Raw genomic sequence first — 22675 nt, forward strand, 5'->3', positions numbered from 1 at the left:
GCACAACTGATGCTGAATGTTCTGGACGCCCTGTGGAGGTTACGACTCCAGAAATCATTGATAAAATCCATGAAATGGTGATGGATGACAGAAGAGTTAAGATGCGTGAGATTGCTAGTGCTATGGGCATCCCGAATGAACAGGTACATAATATTTTCATAAACATTTGGACATGAGAAAGCTATCCGCAAGAAGGGTACGCTTGACCAAAAACGGAATCGTGTGAAGTGTAGCAAGGATGGTTGGCAGCTGTTCAGGAAGAGTCCGCAGGACTTTAAGCGTCGATTCGTCACTACGGATGAAACATGTTCTATTACTATACTCCTGAGACCAAACAACAATCTAAACAATGGGTTACCAAGGGAGAATCTGCACCAAAAAAGGCGAAGACCATTTCTTCGGCCAGGAAGGTCATGGCGACTGTCTTTTGGGATTCGCAAGAGATAATCCTCATCGACTAACTGGAAAAGGGTCAAACTATTACACGTGAATATTATTCATCGTTATTGGACCGTTTGAAAACCGATCTGCAAGAAAAACGCCGGCGATTGGACCGCAAAAAAGTCCTTTTCCATCACGATAATGCACTAGCACACACCTCAGCAGTTGTGGTCGCAAAATTAATGGAAATAGGATTCCAACTCGTTTCACATCCCCACAATTCTCCAGACTTGGCTCCCTCGGACTACTATTTGTTCCCCAATTTACTAATAGCTATTTTGCAGACTTGGACAATTCCTATTATTCGGAAGGGATCAACAAATTATAACAGCGTTGGACGAAGTGTATAAGCCTAAAAGGAGACTATGTCGAAAAATAAAAAAGGTTTACCCCAAACACGTAAGTAGTTTCTATTTTTGCACGGACTTTTCAAACGTCCCTCGTATGCATTGCGAAATTAACAGCTAGATGTCATGACAGGCGGGTCTACCAGTATTAATAAAAGCCAGAATGGGTCGGTCGGGAGAGTTCAGTGACTTCGAAAGTGGACTAATCACTAGATGTCGACTTTCGGTGATGTTATTGTGGAAAACCAAGACCAAGCAGATTTCGAGTATTGACGGACAGGGACCGTCAAACATTGCGGAGGGTGACTGTAAAAAAATAGCAAGAGTTCGGTTGAAGGAATCACTCCTGAATTCCAAAGTGCTCGGAACAGCCCAGCTAACACAGCGACTGTGCGTAGAGAGTTAAAAATAATGGGGAACAGTGGTCGGGCAGCTTCTCATAGCCACACATTTCGGTAGTCAATGCTGAGCGACGCTTCAGGTTGTATAAAGAGCGGCGACACTGGACAGGTGATTGGAAACGAGTGGTAATCCGACTGACAGGCTTGGAGAGCGTTAGTGCCATTATGAATAGTGCCAACAGTGAAGAACAAAGAACGTAAGTATTACGGTGAGGGATGTTTTTCGTGGTTAGGGTGTGGAAGTATATGAACACATTTTACATCATTGTGTATTGCGTACAGTGGAGGATCCGTTCAGAGACGATGACTGTATCAGCATGGCAGTGCACCCTGTCAAAGCACCGACCGTGAGGCAATGGTTTGTAGACGATAACATTCCTGAAATGGACTGGCCTGCCCAGAGTTCCGACCTGAACCCAACGGAACACCTTTGGGTTGAGTTACAACGTCGACTTCGCTTCAGGCCCCTGCGTCCAAGATCAATACCTTCTCCCGTTTCGGCTCTCGAGGAAGAATGGACTGCCATTCCTCCACAGACATTTAGACTAGTCATTGAAAGAGTCCCCCGTTCAAGCTGTCATAAACGCAAAGTCTGGACATACGCCAAACTAATGTTTTCCGATAGGTGCTCAGAAAGTATTGATCAGACAGTATATACGAGGGTAATCACAAAAGTGAGGTCTCCTATTTTTTCTATAAGTACATAGACCTGTTTATTTCTCAATGGTTTACATCAGTTTACAGCTTGAACATTTAGCTATTTTTCGACATAATCACCATTTCTGTCGATGCATTTTTGTAGACGCTGTGACAGTTTTTGTATGCCCATGTCATACCAGCTCGCCGCCATGCTGTTCAGAAAGTTATGAACCTCTTCTTTCTCCTCGTCGTCGGAGCTGAATCGCTGGGGTCCCAATTAACGCTGACAAGTACTGTGAAACTCTGAAAAAACTCAAACGGACAATTCAGAACCAGATAAGAGAAATGTTGAGCAAGGGCGTACACATTCTCAATGACAACGCCCGCCCACACATCGCTCGGCAAACCGTTGCTCTCCTGCAGCAGTTTCAGTGGAACATAATCATCCACCCATCCTATAGTCCTGACTTGGCGCCCAGTATCTATCACCTGTTCCCTACGTTAAAAGAACATTTGGCCGGAAAACGATTCAGCTCCGACGACGAGGTGAAAGAAGGGGTTCACAACTTTCTAAACAGCATGGCGGCAATCTGGTATGCCAAGGGCATACAAAAACTGCCACAGCGTCTACAAAAATGCATCGACAGAAATGGTGATTATGTGGAAAAATAGCTAAACGTTCAAGCTGTAAACTGATGTAAACCATTGTAGAAATAAACAGGTCTATGTACTTATAAAAAAATAGGAGACCTTACTTTTGGGATTACCCTCGTACCTACTTCTATACACTGCAAGGCACCCTACTGTGTGTCGCGGGGGATACTTTGTGCAACAGTGTCTCTTCCGCCCTGCCCTGTTCCAGTCGCAGATAGTGCTCTGGTAGAACGACTGCTGGTAAGTCTCCACATCAGTTCGAATCTCCTTAATTTTACCTTCATGGTTTTTTCGCGAGTTATGCGTAGGAGAAAGCAATAGACTGGTTGACCCTTCTAGGAACGTACGCTCTAGGAATTTTAATAGTAAACCACACCGTCACGTAGAACGCCTCTCATGCAGCGTCTGCCTCTGAAGTTGGCTCAGCATCTCCGCGAAGCTTTCGCGCTTACTCAACCAAAATGAAACGCAGCGTGCTGCTCATCTTTGGATCTCCTCTGCTTCCTCTGTCAATCCTATCTGGTACGGACACCAGACTGACCAGCAGTATTCAAGTACTGGTCGAACGAGCGTTTTGTAAGCCACCGCTATTCTTGATGGACAACATTTCCTGAGGATCCTTCCAATGAATCTCTGTTTTAAATTTGCCTTACCCGCGATTAATTTTATGCTCTCATTTCACTTTAAATCGCTCCGCGCACATACACCTACATATTTTATGGATATCAGTGCTTCCAGTGATCGTTCTGGAATCACATTATCATGCAGTAATGGGTCTTTCTCCCTATTTATGATCAATATGTTACATTTGTTTATGGCGAGTGCCAACTGCCATTCCCTGCACCACGCGTCGATCCTCTGCAGATCTTCAAGCATTTCACTACAATTTTCTAGTGTTGCGGCTTCTCTGTTTACAACAGCATCAGCCGCAAAAAGCCTCACGGAACTTCCAACGTTATCCACTTGGTCACTAACGTATTGTGAAAAAGTAATATAGCACTTGCTTGGGGTACGCCGAAAGTTACCTTTAAGTCTGAAAATTTTTCTCCGTTCAGAGTGACATGTTCTGTCACACAATTGGTGTGATATTCAGTACACTCTTGTTTTGCTCATCAGGCGGCAGTGTGGAAGTGTACAGAACGCCTTCCGCATATGAGGGAACACGGCAAGAACCTGGGCACTGGTATCTTCTGCTTTCTGTGTCTATTAAACAAACAGAGCGAGCTGAGTTTCAGACGATGGTTGTATTCGGAAAACATTTTCATTCCTACAGAGGAGATTTCCGGTCTCCAGAAACTGTATAAAACGCAGAGCATAAAACATTCTCGACAATGGCACAAGAAACAGACGTTAGAAATAAAGGCCTATAGCGTTATGTGTCTATTCGACGACTCTTCTTGAAAACGACAATGACCTGCGCTTTTTCTTTTTTTTCAATCATTAGCAACGCTTCACTCCTCCAGCGACCTAAGGTACATTGCTGCTAGGAAAGAAGCCGCTCTTTGGCACACTCCTCGTAGAATCGTACTGCTACCGCTTCCGCTCCAGTGGCCTTTTCTCTGTTGAGGGAGTTCAGTTGCTTCTTATTTCGGTATCTGCCGTTTTGACATTCTGTGGCGATTTAATGGAGGAACCACAATACGATCTTCCTCAGTGAAACAGTGTCGGACAAAGATGTTTACTGTTTCGGGATTGATTATGTCCTCACTAGTTTCGATGCCATTATTGTCGCAGCCATGACCATGGGCTGATTGATGCAAGGCCTCACTCCAAGTTCATGCGACTGATCGCTACAGCACAGCACCAGAGGACATACAAGTTTGTGGGTGAGTGAAATTGTTCGAGGAGGGCCAGGAACCTATGGAAGATGACTCCCGATATGGACTCAAAAGAATCAAAAAATATACGAAATGGATTTCGTGTTGATGATCTTGTGAACACCGACCACTAAATAATTGCGCAAGTGATAGCAAAGACTCTACTACGTGAATGTGCTCGAGAGATTAAGAAATAAACGCGCTAGACCGTGGAAGGAGATCGCCCAAACCTGGCACTTGCACCGCCACCACCACGACAGCTTCCAGCTCCCAGCCACAACTTTCTCCACATTTTCGGGCTTCTAGCCAAGAACACAAAACGGAAACGTGTCTCCAATGCCCTACTTATTTACCTGTCTTGATTCAAATTGCTCTGAGCACTATGGGACTTAACTTCTGAGGTCATCAGTCCCCTAGAACTTAGAACCACTTAAACCTAACTAACCTACGGGCATCACACACATCCATGCCCGAGGCAGGATTCGAACTTGCGACTGTAGCGGTCGCGCGGTTCCAGACTGAAGCGCCTAGAACCGCTCGGCCACTCCGGCCAGCTCTTTACCTGTCTCCAGCAGACTTTTTTATGTTCCCAAATACTGAAAACAGCCGAAAAAGATTAAAAGTGAACCCTTTTGAAACGATCGAAGGGATTTAAACCAACGCTACGGAGCCCCTAAACTGGGTCCCCGTCGACGCCTTCCAAGGTGTCTACCGCGCGTGACAGATACATCGGAAACAGGGGTTTATTTCCAAGAATTTTATACGTTTGTAACAATATCTTGGATATGTTTTACGCATATAATTGCATTACTTTCCAGACACGGCTTGCGTATGAGCCGCAATGGCTGAGAAACGCCAGTGGAGCGAGATCAGGGTGGCTAAAGCCCGCAGCAACCCATGGTGAGGACAGCAACGCTTTCCTGAAGCTGCGACGGTAGCCTCAGTGAATCGACAGCTCGCTGCCTGCCCAGAATGCGGTGTTTTGACACATAATACCATAAAAGCGGTTTTTTCATACTTTTGTTACATGTAAAGTACAGGTATACATGTAATAATTAAAACAAGTATCATGAAAAATCAAAAGTGAATGAAATGAAACTCGTAATCACCTGACACAATCAAACATTCTGCATAGAAATGAAAGGGAGTTACATCCAGAAACCAATATTTCCTGGATGTACTATGCGCTGAGGTACGAACATCCACATACAGAGGCAAAGAAACAAGCAAGCTTTGAAATCTCAGTATTCCTGGCAAGAAGTAGACCAACGGTATTCTATTGGAATGAGGATCAAGACATTCATTGAAGGCAAGATACTAAGGGGAAGTCAAATGAAAACAAGACAGATGGAAATAAAGTAAGTGAACTGTTTATTATTTCAAAAGCAATCACCCTAAGTGTTAACATACTCTAAGAGAAAAAGAAAGAAAGAAAGAAAGAAACGACGCACCACGAACGAATTATCCGAATGGGGCGGAAATCGGTAGAAGTGATGTACATGCACAAAAAAGCAATTTATTACATAGAAAAATTGGACGATTTATTCCAGAGAAACAAGTTCAGAAACTGAGCAAATCAACAACGCATTGGTCCACCCCTGGCCGTTATGCAAGCAATTATTCGGCTTGACAATGCCTGACAAGGTTGTTGGATATCCTGAGGGATATCGTGACAAATTCTGTCCAGTTGGCGCGTTAGACAGTCAAAACCCGAGACGGTTGGAGGGCTCTGACCATAACGTTGCAAACGTTTTCTCACTTGATATCTCTCCTCAAACGAGAAAACGTTTGCAACATTATGGTCAGGGCCTTTCAACTTGACGATCTAAGACGCCATTGGACAGAATTTAGAACAATATTCCTTTGGAGGACATCCAACAACTCTGTCAATTAATGCGAAGCCAAATAACTGCTTGCATAATAGTCAGAGGTGGACCAAGATGTCATTGGCTTGCTCAGTTTGTGAAGCTCTTTCAGTTGAATAAATCATCCATTTTTTGAAACTGTTACCATTTGTCTGTCTGTACTTGTACGTCACATCTACTGATTTCCGACCCTTTCGGATAATTCGTTCGTTGTGCTTTTTTTTGTCTTAGAGTTTACATTTATCCCATTGTGAAACAAGGTAGTCAGTATCTTCGTGAAAAACTGCTTGCGGTTGCCTGTGGAAACACGATTGTACCCAGACGTGCAGCTCTTCGTCCGAAGCAAATCGACGATCACAACAGTCTTTGTTGATGGTTCCAAAAATATGGAGATCTCCTGGGGAGGGATCGGGACTGCATAGAGATTGTGTAAGGGTTTCGCAGCGAAACACCTAAAGCAAAGTCGAAACAACATGCCGACAAAACACCCGCCCACTTATTGCCACGGTTGCCTTGAGAACGCTGCAGAAGTTTCGCTGGGACGTTCTTCCACATCCAGCGTAGAGTACATACCCGTACTCAAGCGTTTCCCATATTTTTTGGAGGTCTGAAGAGATACGTTTGTGGCCGTCGGTTTGTTTCGGACGAAGAGGTACACGCCTGAGTACAATATTGGTTCCGTTGACAACCACAAACATTTTTCAGTGAAGGCATTGACCATCTTGTCACACAATGGGATAAATGTATTAACAGGTATGACGATTACTTTTGAAATAATAAACAGCTTACTGTCTCGTCTCTCTGTCTGTCTCGTTTTCATTTGATTGCCTCTTAAAAATTAATGTTCCAGCTATGCACCTGCGGCCGTGAAATATGAACCAGCCGGGATCGTCCACGATTCCGTGCATTGGGGCTCCGGATGACGTCACCTGGAGCAAGACAGCGTTGTGCCTCAAACAGAAGCGAGCTGTTTCGCAAACAGCTGGGTTGTTCACTGCTGCGTCCACGAATCGTGTGATTCTATTCCAACTTCTTGATACAGTACACTGGAGTGGCGTTGCGTCCTGTACGAATTTTAATAACAATAAAGGACATTCAGAACAGCTGACTATCACCACAGGTCACTGTCGACGGCGCCCAGCGTCTCGCGACATGACGTTTGCTTCACAGACAGACCGAAAGTCCTCGGTAAATAGGGTGTGGTCGCTCCTACACGTTTCATGAACTGCGTATCGAATCGAAATGTAGGTTTCGGTAGCATGACATTTTGCTCTGCGAGTAATATCAGTAATTATCTTAACGGAAATAGTTAAAGAATCTCTTTGAATGAAACTGTCCTGTCCTCCGGAAGATAGGGAACATAAACGCGCATGGAGAACGCCGAGTTTAAATCCTGCCTAGTGGTCAACTGTGGGGTGTCTAGGAAACCTGCTGTCTCGGATCGCTAGACAACATTCAAGCAAATCGTATTAATGAGACTTATTACAAAAAAGTAAATGACAATACTTAACTATCAATAATACACAGATGTGTCACAAGCAAAGGGCGACGTGCAAAATAATCAATATTATTCAGTATAACATTTACAAGTTTGAGCTACATAGAATGTACAAGCGAAGTAACGAGCTTTTACGCTTCTATTCAGGTCGCTAATATTGAAGCTTTTCCTCGACTGGGGCCGTGACCAGTCGGGCGCGCGGCGCTAATGTTCTCTCAGCAGAGGCGCCTTTGCTGTCGCGTTGTCGTCCTGAAGAGGGGTCGGTCAGCGTGCAATTGGCTGACGTATTGTCACAGCCCTCTCTGCTTTATCGTTCCCCACTGGCGTGCCGGCGCTTCACTTTACGCCGCAACACTAAACACAACGGTTATTTCACTGCAGAGAGGGAAGTTACGAGTATTAGTCAGATAATGCACACGCGATGTCACTTGGGAATATCTTGAAACGTTGATGGTTAGGTACGGCTATTCAAACTGCTCACGAGTTTTTGTGTCCTGTTCTAATTAGTTATACTAGAGCAGAAGTTTCCGTAGCGCCGTAAACAGAACTGAAAAGTAGCTCTGGAAACGTTAATTCAAAGAGACGCGATAATCTTTGACCCGGCCATCGGAACTGATTAGGTTTTTTCACGTAAAGTTATAACTAGCAATGGTACAAACCACTCCTACCATCCAACATGCTGTGGCACGTGGAGTATACATGTAGATATAGATAAAGAATGATGTTGGCCTATTTGCTTGATGGTGACGTCCGATATACGCATCAGACAGAGCCAAAGCTGAATTCGGATTGGTGCTACGTTGTGGGAGAATGATATCCTTCTGAGAGACCTGTACTCGAAGAACAACCAAGAGGCGCCATTTCAAGGCACTGCCATGGCAGTTCTGCGAGCGACTGGAAAGCGCCAACGGGCACTAGGACAGGCGTCTCCCGTACCACTCTCTTTTCACATCGTACGGTCCGCAGCTCGTGGTCGTGCGGTAGCGTTCTCGCTTCCCACGCCCGGGTTCCCGGGTTCGATTCCCGGCGGGGTCAGGGATTTTCTCTGCCTCGTGATGACTGGGTGTTGTGTGATGTCCTTAGGTTGGTTAGGTTTAAGTAGTTCTAAGTTCTAGGGGACTGATGACCATAGCTGTTAAGTCCCATAGTGCTCAGAGCCATTTGAACCATTTTTGAACATCGTACGGTCTTCCTCGATTTAGGGAAGTAGGAAACATAATTGCTGTACAACCTTCCAAGGTTTAGAAAACATCGTTCCTGTGAAACACAACTAGCTCTTTATTCACATGAAGTGTTGAGTGCTATTGACAAGGGATTTCAGATCGATTGTGGATTTCCAGAAGGCTTTTGACACTGTACCACAAAAGTGGCTCGTAGTGAAATCGCGTGCTTATGGAATGTCGTCTCAGTTATGTGACTGGATTTGTGATTTCCTGTCAGAGAGGTCACATTTCTTAGTAGTTGACGGAAAGTCATCGAGCAAAACAGAAGTGATTTCTGGCGTTTAACGATTTTGGAGACAATATGAGTAGCCGTCTTCGGTTGTTTAGAGATGACGCTGTCGTTTATCGACTAATAAAGTCATCAGAAGACCAAAACAAACTCCTAAGCGATTTAGAAAAGATATCTGAATGGTGCGAAAAGTTGCAGTTGACCCTAAATAACGAAAAGTGTGAGGTCATCCACATGAGTGCTAAAAGGAACTCGTTAAACTTCGGTTACACGATAAATCAGTCTAATCTGAAAGCCGTAAATTCAACTAAATACCTAGGTACTACAATTACGAACAACTTAAATTGGAAGGAACACACAGAAAATTTTGTGGGGAAGGCTAACCAAAAACTGCATTTTATTGGCAGGACACTTAGAAAATAGACCTACTAAGGAGACTGCCTATACGCTTGTCCGACCACTTTTAGAAGATTGCTGCGCGGCGTCGGATCATTACCAGATAGGACTGACGGAGTACATCGAAAAAATTCAAAGAAGGACAGCACGTTTTGTATTAGCGCGAAATATGGGAGAGAGTGTCACAGAAATGATACAGGATTTGGGCTGGACATCAGTACAAGAAAGGCGTTTTTCGTTGCGACGGAATCTTCGCACGAAATTCCAGTCACCAACTTTCTCCTCCGAATGCAAAAATATTTTGTTGACACCGACCTACACAGGGAGGAACGATCACCAAGACAAAATAAGGGAAGTCAGAGCTCGTACGGAAAGATACAGGTGTTCATTCTTTCCGCGCGCCGGCCGTGGTGACCAAGCGGTTCTAGGCACTTCAGCCCGGAACCGCGCGACTGCTACGGTCGCAGGTTCGAATCCTGCTTCGGGCATGGATGTGTGTGATGTCCTTAGGTTAGTTAGGTTTAAGTAGTTCTAAGTTCTAGGGGACTGATGACCTCAGATGTTAAGTCCCATAGTGCTCAGAGCCATTTGAACCTTTTTTTTTTCCGCGCGCTATACGAGATTGGAATAATAGAGAATTGTGAAGGTGGTTCCATGAACCCTCTAGAAGGCACTTAAATGCGATTTGCAGAGTATCCGTGTAGATGTAGGTGTAGATGTAGAAGGACGAAGACTCTTCCTTGGCGTTGTTGCCGTTTCCTCGCGCTGCACTCTCCGCATTCGCGGGTCGGAGAGTACAGTGCGGCCAGCAACAGCTACGCCGGTGGCGCCTGCGAGTGGAGTGCGGTGTGTGGTGGAAGGAGTGGTGCCCGCCGCCACCCCCGCTGCTGCTCCTGCCCCACACATGGGCCGCCGCGGATGTTTACTCTCGGCCAAACAACAGCCGGCCACAAAAAGCCCTCCGAGACTGCTCTCGCCCGCTGCGCTGCCTCTCTTATCTCAATGAGACGTTTCAATCACTGGCCCGCCTCCTCGGCCCTCTCCGGCGGCTTTCGCCACGTCTGTTCAGCGTCTGCACTACAAGTGTTTAGAAAGTTTTCCTTGTATCGACAAGGGCTCTTTATTTCCTTTTTTTCCGCTACGGTAGTGCTCCCTTCCACTGGATACGCACAGGCGTCACAATGAAGGTCGTAGCTTTCTGGTAGAAAGCGTAGGTAAACTTTTCTGACAGCTTCTGTTGCGAAAGAGGTTTTGGATATTACCAGATCCTGCCTGATGCCTCTACATATTCGCTACAGTTACAGTGAAGCAAGTACCCATTCAACACCTTACGTCTACAGTTATACAATGCTGCGAACCATTTTGAATTGTGCGGCAGAGGGTACTTGTTACCGCACAACATATTAAGTTTTCTTTCAGTTGCTTTCACGGATCTAGCGTGTGCGGACCACTGCTTGAGCGTTTGTTTTATCCGCACCATCCTTATGGTACAGGTAAGTAGGAGAATTGACTGTAGTAATTGTTTCTGACTTTAAAGGCCTTATGGAAGTTTTCTCATCAGGTTCTCAAGACATGTACAATGTGTTTCTTCGAGAGTTTGTCAGTTAAATTATACCAACATTTCTGTTACAAGCTCTCGCCGGTCAATCAAGTCTGTGAAATTCGTTCAGTCCATCTTTGTAAAGATAGGTATAAACGTGAGATTTTGTTTACTCTCAGAGAGCTGTTGTGCGTGTAGACGGCAATCTCCGTCTCCCGAGAGCTGCTCGCCGTAGCTCTTAGACAAGAAAAACTATACCGGTATTGTCGGGACAGTTGAGTAGATAACTGTTGCGATGGATGTGCACCGTGAGTGAGGATGTGAGAAATAAAAAAGAAAAAAGTAATGAAGAAAGCTGCCAGGAAGCGGAATCAGGACGAAGTTTTGCATTTCATTATTTCACACGAGGAAAGGCCAGCATTATGGAATGTATAGTTACCCAACTACAGGAACTGAGATAAGAACCAAATCTTGTGGCTGAAATGGTTGCAGTTTTTAACAACTTCAGAGAAGAAATTTGCCAGAATATCCACAATTCAATGAATCAGGCATAGTAGTTTTATGACACAGACTGACTGACAGAGTAACAAGTGAAGTTGTTTTCGAAATTAATCGTTTTCGAACGTGGAAAGTTGCCATTTAACTTCAAGTAATACAGCTGTATGTATAATTTTATATGACGTGTCATTTATTGGTTATATTATTATACTGTGTGTTGAAGAACAGACCTTGAGGAATTTATGAGGGATTTCCGTAAGTCAATATACCTGTAAAAGTAAAAACGTCCAAATAAATTTACCGGTATGTACCAAAAATACTTTATTCATCATATATCCGCGTAATTTGGCTTTTGAACATCTGTGGGTATCAAGATGAAATTGATTTAATGTTACTGTATACTCCAAAATCATCCCGCCGCCTAATTCGCTCTTATACGCAACACTAATACGGTCGTTTACGTTTTTTCTTTGCTACTAAAAGTATAGCCGGCCGTGGTGGTCGAACGGTTCTAGGCGCTTCAGTCTGGAACCGCGCGACCGCTTCGGTCGCAGGTTCGAATCTTGCCTCGGGCATGGATGTGTGTGATGTCCTTAGGTTAGTTAGGTTTAAGTAGTTCTAAGTTCTAGGGGACTGATGACCTCAGATGTTAAGTCCCATAGTGCTCAGAGCCATTTAAACCATTTTAAACTAAAAGTATTAAAATTTCATCTGCAGCCCGACGCTCTTCCAATGCAGCCTCTCCCTTCACGCACGAAACTACGACACAAAAATCTCACCGAGAGAGATGTTTCAGCTTTCACAGACACTGACCCTGCTGTGTGTAGACTCTTCCGACATCGGCTCTCGTAAGACTCTCAGACATTTACAAGGAAGTACTCGCAAGGAACTATGAGACGATACTTATCAGTGAGAATTCGCCCCTAATGTAAACAATTCTGCGAGTTCTATCTGAGAGTATCAAATTGTCTGAGGGGAAAAAAAAAACCTCTCACTTGCGTCCCAGCCCTAAGGCTCTGTGTCCCCTGTTAATCCGATCTGTTATGCGGCCCATAAAGCTGATCAGTACTGAAGTACGGACCAACTGTTTTTCATGCAATCCCTTTTGTAAACAAACTGCAACATCTTGCTGTTCTACCAATGAACAGTAACGTGCCCTTTTCATTATCCACAACTTAGCCTACGTGTTCGTTCCATTTCGTATCTACATACACCGTTACCCACGTCGCTGCGGTACTGACATTGGTTGGTAGTGTGTGTAGTGCTACATTACGAAACAATCCCTATCTACTGTGTCTAAAGTGATGGGAGTGAGAAATGAATGAACTATTTAGCACAAGCCTTTTACATTCTTTAATAAATTCCTTGCATAACATTACTACACGCTAGAAATACGCCGAATGTGGAAGCACTGTTCTAAACATAGTGGTCCTGTATTCGGGAGGGTCGGGTGGAGGCTTCAATCTTCATCCGGTCACCCTGATTTAGATTTTCCGTGGTTTCCCTAAATCACTTCAAGCAAATTCCAGGAAGGTTCCTACTATAAGGCCACGGCTAATTATCTGTCCCTTCCTTATCAATCTAGACCAGTATGTGTCTACATGTCGGTATATATGAATATACTATTTTTGTTGCTCTTGAATTATATTACCAGTCCTTGTAAAAGTAAGCTACGGGAGAGTAAAGCTACTACTACTTCCAAATGTTTGTAGGCTATGATATTACAGACCCTGGTTGCAACTCATTAAAATTGTTCAAATGGCTCTGAGCACTATGCGACTTAACTTCTGAGGTCATCAGTCGCCTAGAACTTAGAACTATTTAAACCTAACTAACCTAAGGACAGCACACACATTCATGCCCGAGGCAGGATTCGAACCTGCGACCGTAGCGGTCGCTCGGTTCCAGACTGTGGCACCTAGAACCACATGGCCACTTCTGCCGGCTGCAACTCATTAATCTTGGAGTCAAAGGATACTAACATTTTACGTTTCGTGAAGTGCACAATTCTCCATTTCTCTGAATTAAGAACAACACGCCAGTCTTTTGCACAGGGGTGATATTTTGTCGGTGCGTATCTAGATGTACCGAGCCACTGAGCGTCTCTCTTGTAGAGTCTTCCACTGGAGTTTATCTATCATCTCCGTAACGCTTTCGCGATTACTAAATGATCCTGTAACGAAGCGCGCTGCTCTCCATTGAATCTTCTCCATCTCTTCTATCGCCCCTATCTGGTACGGAACCGACACTGGTGAGCAATATTCAAGCAATAGGCAAACAAGTGTACTGTAACTTACTTTCTTTGTTTTCGGATTGTATTTCCTTAGGATTTTTCCAATGAATCTCAGTCTGGCATCTGCTTTACCGACGATCAACTTTATATGATCATTCCATTTTAAATCCTCCTAATGCCTACTCCCAGATAATTTATGGAATTAACTGCTTCCAGTTGCTGACCTGCTATATTGTAGCTAAATGATAAAGGATCTTTCTTTCTATGTATTCGCAGCACATTAGACTTGTCTACATTGAGATTCAATTGCCATTCCCTGCACCACGCGTCAATTCGTTGCAGATCCTCCTGCACTTTCAGTACAATTTTCCATTGTTACAACCTTTCGATATACCACAGCATCATCCGGAAAAAGCCTCAGTGAACTTTCGATATTATCCGCAAGGTCATTTACGTATACTGTGAATAGCAACGGTCCTACGACACTCCCCTGCGGCACACTTGAAATCGCTCTCACTTCGGAAGACTTCTCTCCATTGAGAATGACATGCTGCGTTGTGTTACCTAGGAACTCTTCAATCCAATCACACAATTGGCCCGATAGTCCATATGCTCTTACTTTGTACATTAAACGACTGTGGGGAACTGTATCGAACGCCTTACAGAAGTCAAGAAACACGGCATCTACCTGTGAACCCAAGTCTATGGCCCTCTGAGTCTCGTGGACGAATAGCGCGAGCTGGGTTTCACACGATCGTCTTTTTCGAAACCCATGCTGATTCCTACAGAGTAGATTTCTAGTCTCCAGAAAAGTCATTATAATCGAACATAATACGTGTTCCAAAATTCTACAACTGATCGACGTAAGAAGTCTGTACAGCTGTCCGACGTCCTTTCTTGATAACGGGGATGACCTCCCTTCGCTCCCCCCCCCCCCCCCCCAAATCTTACGTTATGTCCACGGGAACTCTGGGTTTACGGAGGGGGTTAGCAACACACATTCTTTCCGCGTGAGAAACGTTGACCTACATTGGAGGTGATTGTACTGGTCTCTCTCTCTCTCCCCCCCCCCCCCCCCTCTCTCTCTCTCTCTCTCTCTCACACACACACACACACACACACACACACAGAGAGAGAGAGAGAGAGAGAGAGAGAGAGAGAGAGAGAGAGAGAGAGAGAATAGAATTTCACCAGACACGGAGTCAGACTTACGTACCGCTAATTCAGTACTCTACTGGACCATTTCAGAAGGTCGTACCATTACGTAATACAGCAGCATGTAGATTACACCACGTAACGGGTTAAAGATTCTGAGGTAGATGCAGGTATTGTACTGGGAATGAAGGCGAAGAGGAACATCTGAGAAGCGCATGAGCAAAACGGTGGGAGATAAAATATGTTATCGGATGGACTATTTATAATCACTCTGTACAAGAGATAGATAAAAAGAGGTGAACGACGATAAACGATAGGAGTTTCACGCTATTAAAAAGTAGGACACGAGATTAATAGAGGCAAGCCCCAACACGCGATCGATGACGCAGCGGGCTGCGAATCGCGGCGGTCATTGCATTAAGCAATAACAAACACTACACAGAACAGCGCTGCACGCAGCAAAAAGACGACACGCCACTCGCCGCTGTCTTGAAATTCAACAGGCGGACAGCCTGCGTCCCGCGTGAGAGTTGCTCCACAACGGGGACACTCATGAGAAGCTCTCTGATGTTGTGTTAGGAACAGAGAGAGAGAGAGAGAGAGAGAGAGAGAGAGAGACCACAGCGTGTTACACCAACTATCAGCGTGTTAAACTTTGCTCCCTAACTAAAATGTATAAATATTTAATTTATAGTGATTTGTACACAGCTGCTCAAACAGGTCAGCTACACGAGAGAAAAAAATGCACTATTTAAAAAAAATTATAACTTGTTACTGTAACTATCTGGAAAAACAAACTACATTGATCAGCCAAAATATCATGGCCACCTACCTAATAGCCGGTATGTCCACCTTTCGCACGGATAACATCAGCGACGCGTCATGATGGAAGCAGTGAAACCTTGGTAGGTCGCTGGACGGAGCTGTCACCACATGTGCACACACAAGTCAACTAATTCCCGTAAATTTCGGTGACGGGGCAATGAGCTCTGATGCCAGATGTGTTTGCTCGGGTTCAGATCTGGCAAGTTTGGGGAGGGGGGTGGGGGCAGAACATCAATTTGAACTCGCCACATTGTTTCTCGAACCACTCCATGACACTCTTGACGCTGTGACATGGTGCATTATTGTTGAAAAATGCCACTGTTATCGGGAAACATGATTGTCACGAAGAGGCGTAGTATGTCTGCAATCAGTGTACGATACTCCTTGGCGTACATGATGCCTTGTACGCGCTCCACTGGACCTATAGATGCCCACTTAAATGTTCCTCAGAGCATAATGGAGCCGCCACCAGCTTGTCTCGGTGCCGTAGTACAGGTGTCAAGGAGCTGTTCCCCTGAAAGACCACGGATTCGCGCCCTCCCGTCAGCGTTATGAATAAGGCATCGGGATTGAGCAGACCATGGCACCGCTACGCGACTGCACCAATGTCGAGTGCCGATGGTCTCGTGCCCATTTCAGTCGTAGTTGTGGATGCCATGGTGATGACATTGGCACATGTATGAGTCGTCGGTTGCGGAGGTCCATCGTTAGGTGTGTTCGGTGCAATGTGTGTTCAGACACACTTGTACTCTGCCCTAAATTAACACTATGCCGTCCGGCGACACCACAGTGGTGTCGTCTGCATAGTATCGCTCAGTGGCCGGCGACGCCACAGTGGAGTCGTGAACATAGTATCACGCAGGGGCCGGCGACAGTACTTTAGTATCTTTCGTATTCTGTTGGTGTTTTGTTTAGGTAACAATAAGTTACACACGCCAACAAGATTTTTGTTTTTATAAGTACTTGTGCCCTTTCATCATGGCGGACGAAAGAGACAATAGGATTATTTACGATGAATGCGCGGACGTCTCGTCTGACGTTCCGGACGACTTGGCCGATTGGGAAGAAGACACTGGATATCAAAAAAATGAAAGTGAAGCAGAATCGTAGGAAGATAGTGAAATACGTCCAAGAAGAATTCGGCGAACGCTACGGTTGCAAACTGATTCAGCTGAATCAGACGAAGAAGACAGTGCACAGGGGTCAGACTTTGATTTTCCGAGGACTAATAATAAATTTGAAGGATCACCGGGACCAAACATATTTCCCAAAGATACACAGAGCGTCGAGGATATCTTGGAATTGTATATTGGGAACTATCTATTTGAATATACTAGCAACGAAACCAAGAAGTACTACAGTCAAAATTGCAATAAAAGGAAACTGGGTTTAAAAAATGCCAAATTTGTCGACGTTACGGGACCCGAACTTAGAAAATGGTTTGGGCTTGCAATCCTTAAGGGAATTGTAAAAAAAGCAAGTATTGGTGATTATTGATCAACGAATCCGTTGATAGACATTCCGATATTTCTCAAAACGATGTCCCGCAACCGGTTCAGACCAATATTATCATTTTTACATTTTTCCGTCAGCAACAACAAGCCGGATATTGCCGGCCGGCTTGTCAAATTGAGGTTCGTAATTGATTATTTTCCCAACACGTTTAAATAAACGTTTAATTTAAGGCAAAACATCTCAGTTGATGAAGGAATGATACCGTGGCGTGGACGATTAAATTTTATTAAATTTTAAAGTTTACAATCCGTCGAAAATTACGAAATACGGAATACTCATTTGAATGCTGTGTGATTCGATTTCGGGATACATTTCCTCATTCAAGATATATTCCGGCGCTGGACAGCCTTTAGCAAAAACGGTGACGGAACTATTGACACCTTCTGATGGAAAGTGGCATCACCTCTGCATGGATAATTATTATAACAGTGTAGAATTTGCAGAGAAGTTACTTAAAAGGAAAATTCGAGTTTGTGGAACGATACGGCAAAATAGAGGATTTCCGGAATATTAAAGCGCGCAAAAGTCAATGTGTTTGAAGCTCGTCATCAACGGAAAGGTGACAAGCGGCCGGCGACAAGCCAAGTAATCCGAATTAACGCTGCCGGCGCCATCGAATAAATTTGCACGAGACGTGCGTACGGCTAAGTGTTAAAGGCTGATGTTAGTTCCGCCACAGTTTGCCGCCTGTCCTGTTTCACCAGTCTGCCCAGAATACGTCGTCCAACATCTGTTATGAGGGGTGGCCACCCAATGCCACGACGTCTGGACGTGGTTTCACCTTGGTTTCGCCACGTGTTGAAGACACTAATCACAGTACTCCTCGAACACCCCACGAGTCGGGCAGTTTTCGGAATGCTCGTGCCGAGCCTCAGGGTCATGGCGGTCTGTCCTTGGTCAAGCTGAGATAGATCGCGTAAATTCCCCGTTCTATAGATGGACAGCACACTCACTGATACTACGTGCACCGTGTGTGTGTCTGACTAGCAGTCATTCCTCGCCAAGTGATGCTGCTATCGGCTGGACGGATTTTGTATTGATAGCAGGTCGGTGGTCAAACTGTTCTGGCTGATCACTGTATGTTAATACTCTCGTAGAAAGAGGAATGTTTGTTATTTTTACCTGTGTAAATGAAAATTCGTTTTATCTATTGATTTGTAAGTAACGAAAGAAGTATCTTATCCGAATATTTTTACTATCGACACAAATGTTGAAAGTGAAGCTCTCACAGATTAACCTTCATTCAAGCAAAGACCAGGGCATGATCAGGCCTTTAAAAATACACGCAATTCAAAATCACAGAAAGCACCACGTTGCAACAGTGTAGTTGGCCGCCCTTGCATCCTTTCTGTTAATCAGCTATCGATTATCGAAAACTACCGAAATTCGCAGAGCGCAGCGGATTTGGCGTATTGCAGGCACTTAACGTAATGTTGCAATTAGGGAAATAGCGCGGTTACGGGATACAAACAATTAAGGTAATTGTCCCACTGCCACAAGAGACACGTCGGCCGTTTTTGGAAAGTCGCGTTTTAGTTGCCAGTTTCCCAGGCACGCTGTGCTGAGTTGGCTCTGTGTTGTTCGCACAGATTATGCAGGGTACGCGTTTCGTGTTTAAAAGATGAATCTGAATCTGGTGGCAGAAACGAAACGTTAGACCAGTGCTTAATTTCTAAACTTTTAGGTGCCGGAACGCGCCCCCTTCTACCACTTACTCCCCCCCCCCCCCCTGCCGGCCAGAGAGAGAGACTTGTGATAAGACTGCACGTCCGTACACACACACACACACACACACACACACACACACACACACACACAGTACCTCCTGCCCGTCACATCACGTTGGTGACCCATTGTGTCACGATCACTTGTGCTGGCGCAGCGGCAAATTATAGTTACGTTGTGATTTAATACACGTGTACTGTTTCAAATCTCCGGTACTGAACTGTTAAAGAGAAAAAAAGGGGGTCTCTGGGAAGTGCCGGAACGCGTTCCGGCCGAAATTAAGCCCTGCGCCGGCCGTTGTGGCCGAGCGGTTCTAGGCGCTTCAGTCCGGAACCGCGCGGCTGCTACGGTCGCAGTTTCGAATCCTGCCTCGCGCATGGATGTGTGTGATGCCCGTAGGTTAGTTAGGTTTAAGTGGTTCTAAGTTCTAGGGGACTGATGACCTCAGATGTTAAGTTCTATAACGCTCAGAGCCATTTGAACCATTTAAGCCCTGCGTTAGACCATAAGCAGAGTGAACAGAGTGAACCAGGCACTAGATTGCGGGCCGCGCGGGATTAGCCGAGCGGTCAACGGCGCTGCAGTTATGGACTGTGCGGCTGGTCCCGGCAGAGGTTCAGGTCCTCCTTCGGGCATGGGTGTGTGTATGTGTGTTTGTCCTTACGATAATTTAGGTTAAGTACTGTGTAAGCTTAGGGACTGATGACTTTAGCAGTTAAGTCCCATAAGATTTCATACACATTTGAACATTTTTGAACTAGATTGCGATAGTGGTTGTCGGCTTTTGGCGCTCAACAGCGCAGCTATTCTCTCTTTCTCTTTCTCTCTCTCTCTCTCTCTCCCTCTCTCTCTCACACACACACGCATACACACACACACAGACACAAGCGCGCGCAAATAAACAGAGTAAGCTAAAAGAGCCCTGGTGATAGAAATCTCTGCACGGTTAATATCCAAGCAACATTGACTCGTATCGGACGCATCTGCGGCCTGGAAGGGCAACACTAAGAGCAGAGGCCGCAGTTCTAACAACAGCTACCCACGACCAGGCCTTACAAAAAAATGGTTCAAATGGCTCTGAGCACTATGGGACTCAACTGCTGAGGTCATTAGTCCCCTAGAACTTAGAACTAGTTAAACCTAACTAACCTAAGGACATCACAAACATCCATGCCCGAGGCAGGATTCGAACCTGCGACCGTAGCGGTCTTGCGGTTCCAGACTGCAGCGCCTTTAACCGCACGGCCACTTCGGCCGGCCCAGGCCTTACAGACGAGAAAAAAAAACTATAACAAAAACTGAATATATAAGATATAAACTGAAGCTAAAATGAAAACCACTCAAGACGACAGATGTCGACTTTGTGGAGTACACTCTTTTTCAAAAAACAATATTGTATCAGGCTGCCCTATCTCTAAGACGACTGAATGGAATACTTAAGGAGGCACAGTAGGGTGTACTCCTACCTTCATTGGCAAATACGCACGACTATAGGTGGACACCAGCTCTCCTCCATCAATATTACTAAAGTGATCACAGCAGCTGGACGTAACACCACCAATTTCCACGATCAAGAGCTACATACCGCCCCAATGTTAGCAGCTAACAACAAGTCTGGCCCTAAGTGAATTTTATCCGCATTGGATGCTATTAAAATACGTGTTGACTGCTAGCGGATCTTACTCTACAGCCCGACATCGCTGTGCATCAGTTCCGTGTGATGCGAACATTGATCAGATTGCTCAGAAGAATTTGAGATGCAAGTATCTGATCATCGGGGTAGTCGAACTAGGAAAAGAAAAACCTGTGTCACGTCCGTGATCATTGTTTTGAGATCAATAACACATAACTTGAAGAGCGCTCTCTCCAAAATTCAAAGTGTACGAAAAAGACAGTGACATTCAAGATTTAGTAACGTTCGGATACGGCAATACATTCCGTAAGTACTGCAAAGCCACAAGGCCATTTCCTCCTGATGGTGTAAGTCACTCGGAGTAGTCTTTATTTTAACCAAGAATGCAGCGATTGTTGCGAAAAACAAAAAAGGATGAAGATGATGATAACGACAATGTTGTCGCCGGCCGCTGTGGACGAGCGGTTCTAGGCGCTTCAGTCCGGAACCGCGCGGCTGCTACGGTCGCAGTTTCGAATCCTGCCCCGGGCATGGATGTGTATGATGTCCTTAGGTTAGTTAGGTTTAAGTAGTTCTCAGTCTAGGGGACTGATGACCTCAGATGTTAAGTCCCATAGTACTTAGAGCCATTTGAACCATTTTTGACAATGTCGTCTGTCTCCCAGCCTGGTGGAAGCCTTTCAGTTTGACGCGACTTGGGCGGTTTGCGCGTCAGACTGTCAGTTAGTCTGCTTATTTATTCAAGCAACTCGTCGTGTGGCCTGACAAGGCTGATTGAGCTCGCCGCAGAAAAATCTGAGTTAGTGATCGGAAATCGAACACGGGAGCTTGGGGTCAGCAGCCAGCGACACTGGCCGTTACGCCGCACTTTTTTAATATGTCTGATACCATCTCGAAGTTTGAATGTTACGTTGGAATACCAGTACATTGCAGAACAGAAGCTGAAAGCGGTAGGAAAAGAAATGTGGCGGTCTGATCAATTGGAGATGAGCCGGACTACAGAAACACTCTGCAACCTTCTACCTGTAAACATGGCAGGATCAGAAACTACACAGAACTTTAAAACTTTCGTAAATCTTGAGGCGCTTAGTGATATTACAGCACAAAATATCGTCCATATGAACAATTTTTTTTTGTTGCGAAAACCATTAAAGCTACACAAAAACTAAGACCAGCATTGAAAAGCTGAAGAAAATTACGTCCAAATTCATGTGTAATATGTCTATCTAATATTGCATTTACAGTTTATATATGTTTTCGAAACTCGAAATGCCTGAGTTTGACTCACGTTCAATGCGAGACTATAAGTATCGGCAGCCATGTTCGCGCGACAGACTGGGATTTCGGTGCTGAGTTGGGGCGGAGTTTGCGGACTTAGGTGAGGCGCTGGAAGTCGCCTCGTGTGTGTAACCGAAATATTTTCTAAGTACTCGGTCGGGACTCAAAGTTTAGAATGGGACAATCGCGATAAGATTGAAACATTGTTCAGCGTTTGTACTGTGAATAATATTGGGTCATGCGACTTTGCCTAAACATTTTAGAACTGTTCTGCAATTAACTTTGATGGCGACCTGGAATTAAAAATATCGTTAGTTCGCAGTTATAGAACTTAGAATTGCGCTGAAGCACTTTGAATAATTTTGGTGGATTTTCTGAAGGTTAAGTGAATGAGTGATGTCCTTCGCCTTACTCAAGTTCTCGCAGCGACAGTTCAAATGGCTCTGAGCACTATTGGACTTAACATCTGTGGTCATCAGTCCCCTAGAACTTAGAACTACTTAAACCTAACTAACCTAAGGACATCACAGACATCCATGCCCGAGGCAAGATTCGAACCTGCGACCGTAGTAGTACCGCGGTTCCGGATTGAGCGCCTAGAACCGCGAGACCACCGCGGCCGGCGCACCGACAGTTATTATTTTAATAATAAACTGTTGCGAATAATGATACATCATACTTCGTTTTTTTCTGGAATAAATTCTATTTGTGAAAATAAACTGTTAATAATAAACTGTTGTGAATGGTGACACAGGATATTTAG

The 22675-nt window shown here is 44.9% G+C and overlaps 1 protein-coding gene across 2 annotated transcripts in view; it reads right to left on the reverse strand.

The window, feature by feature from the left end:
* Positions 1-22675, reverse strand: part of LOC126236067 (protein tweety) — a 951384-nt gene that overhangs the window by 75196 nt on the left and 853513 nt on the right. The gene's annotated exons all lie outside the window — the stretch shown is intronic.

This window comes from Schistocerca nitens, chromosome 2, assembly GCF_023898315.1.
Source record: "Schistocerca nitens isolate TAMUIC-IGC-003100 chromosome 2, iqSchNite1.1, whole genome shotgun sequence".
Lineage (NCBI taxonomy): Eukaryota > Metazoa > Arthropoda > Insecta > Orthoptera > Acrididae > Schistocerca > Schistocerca nitens.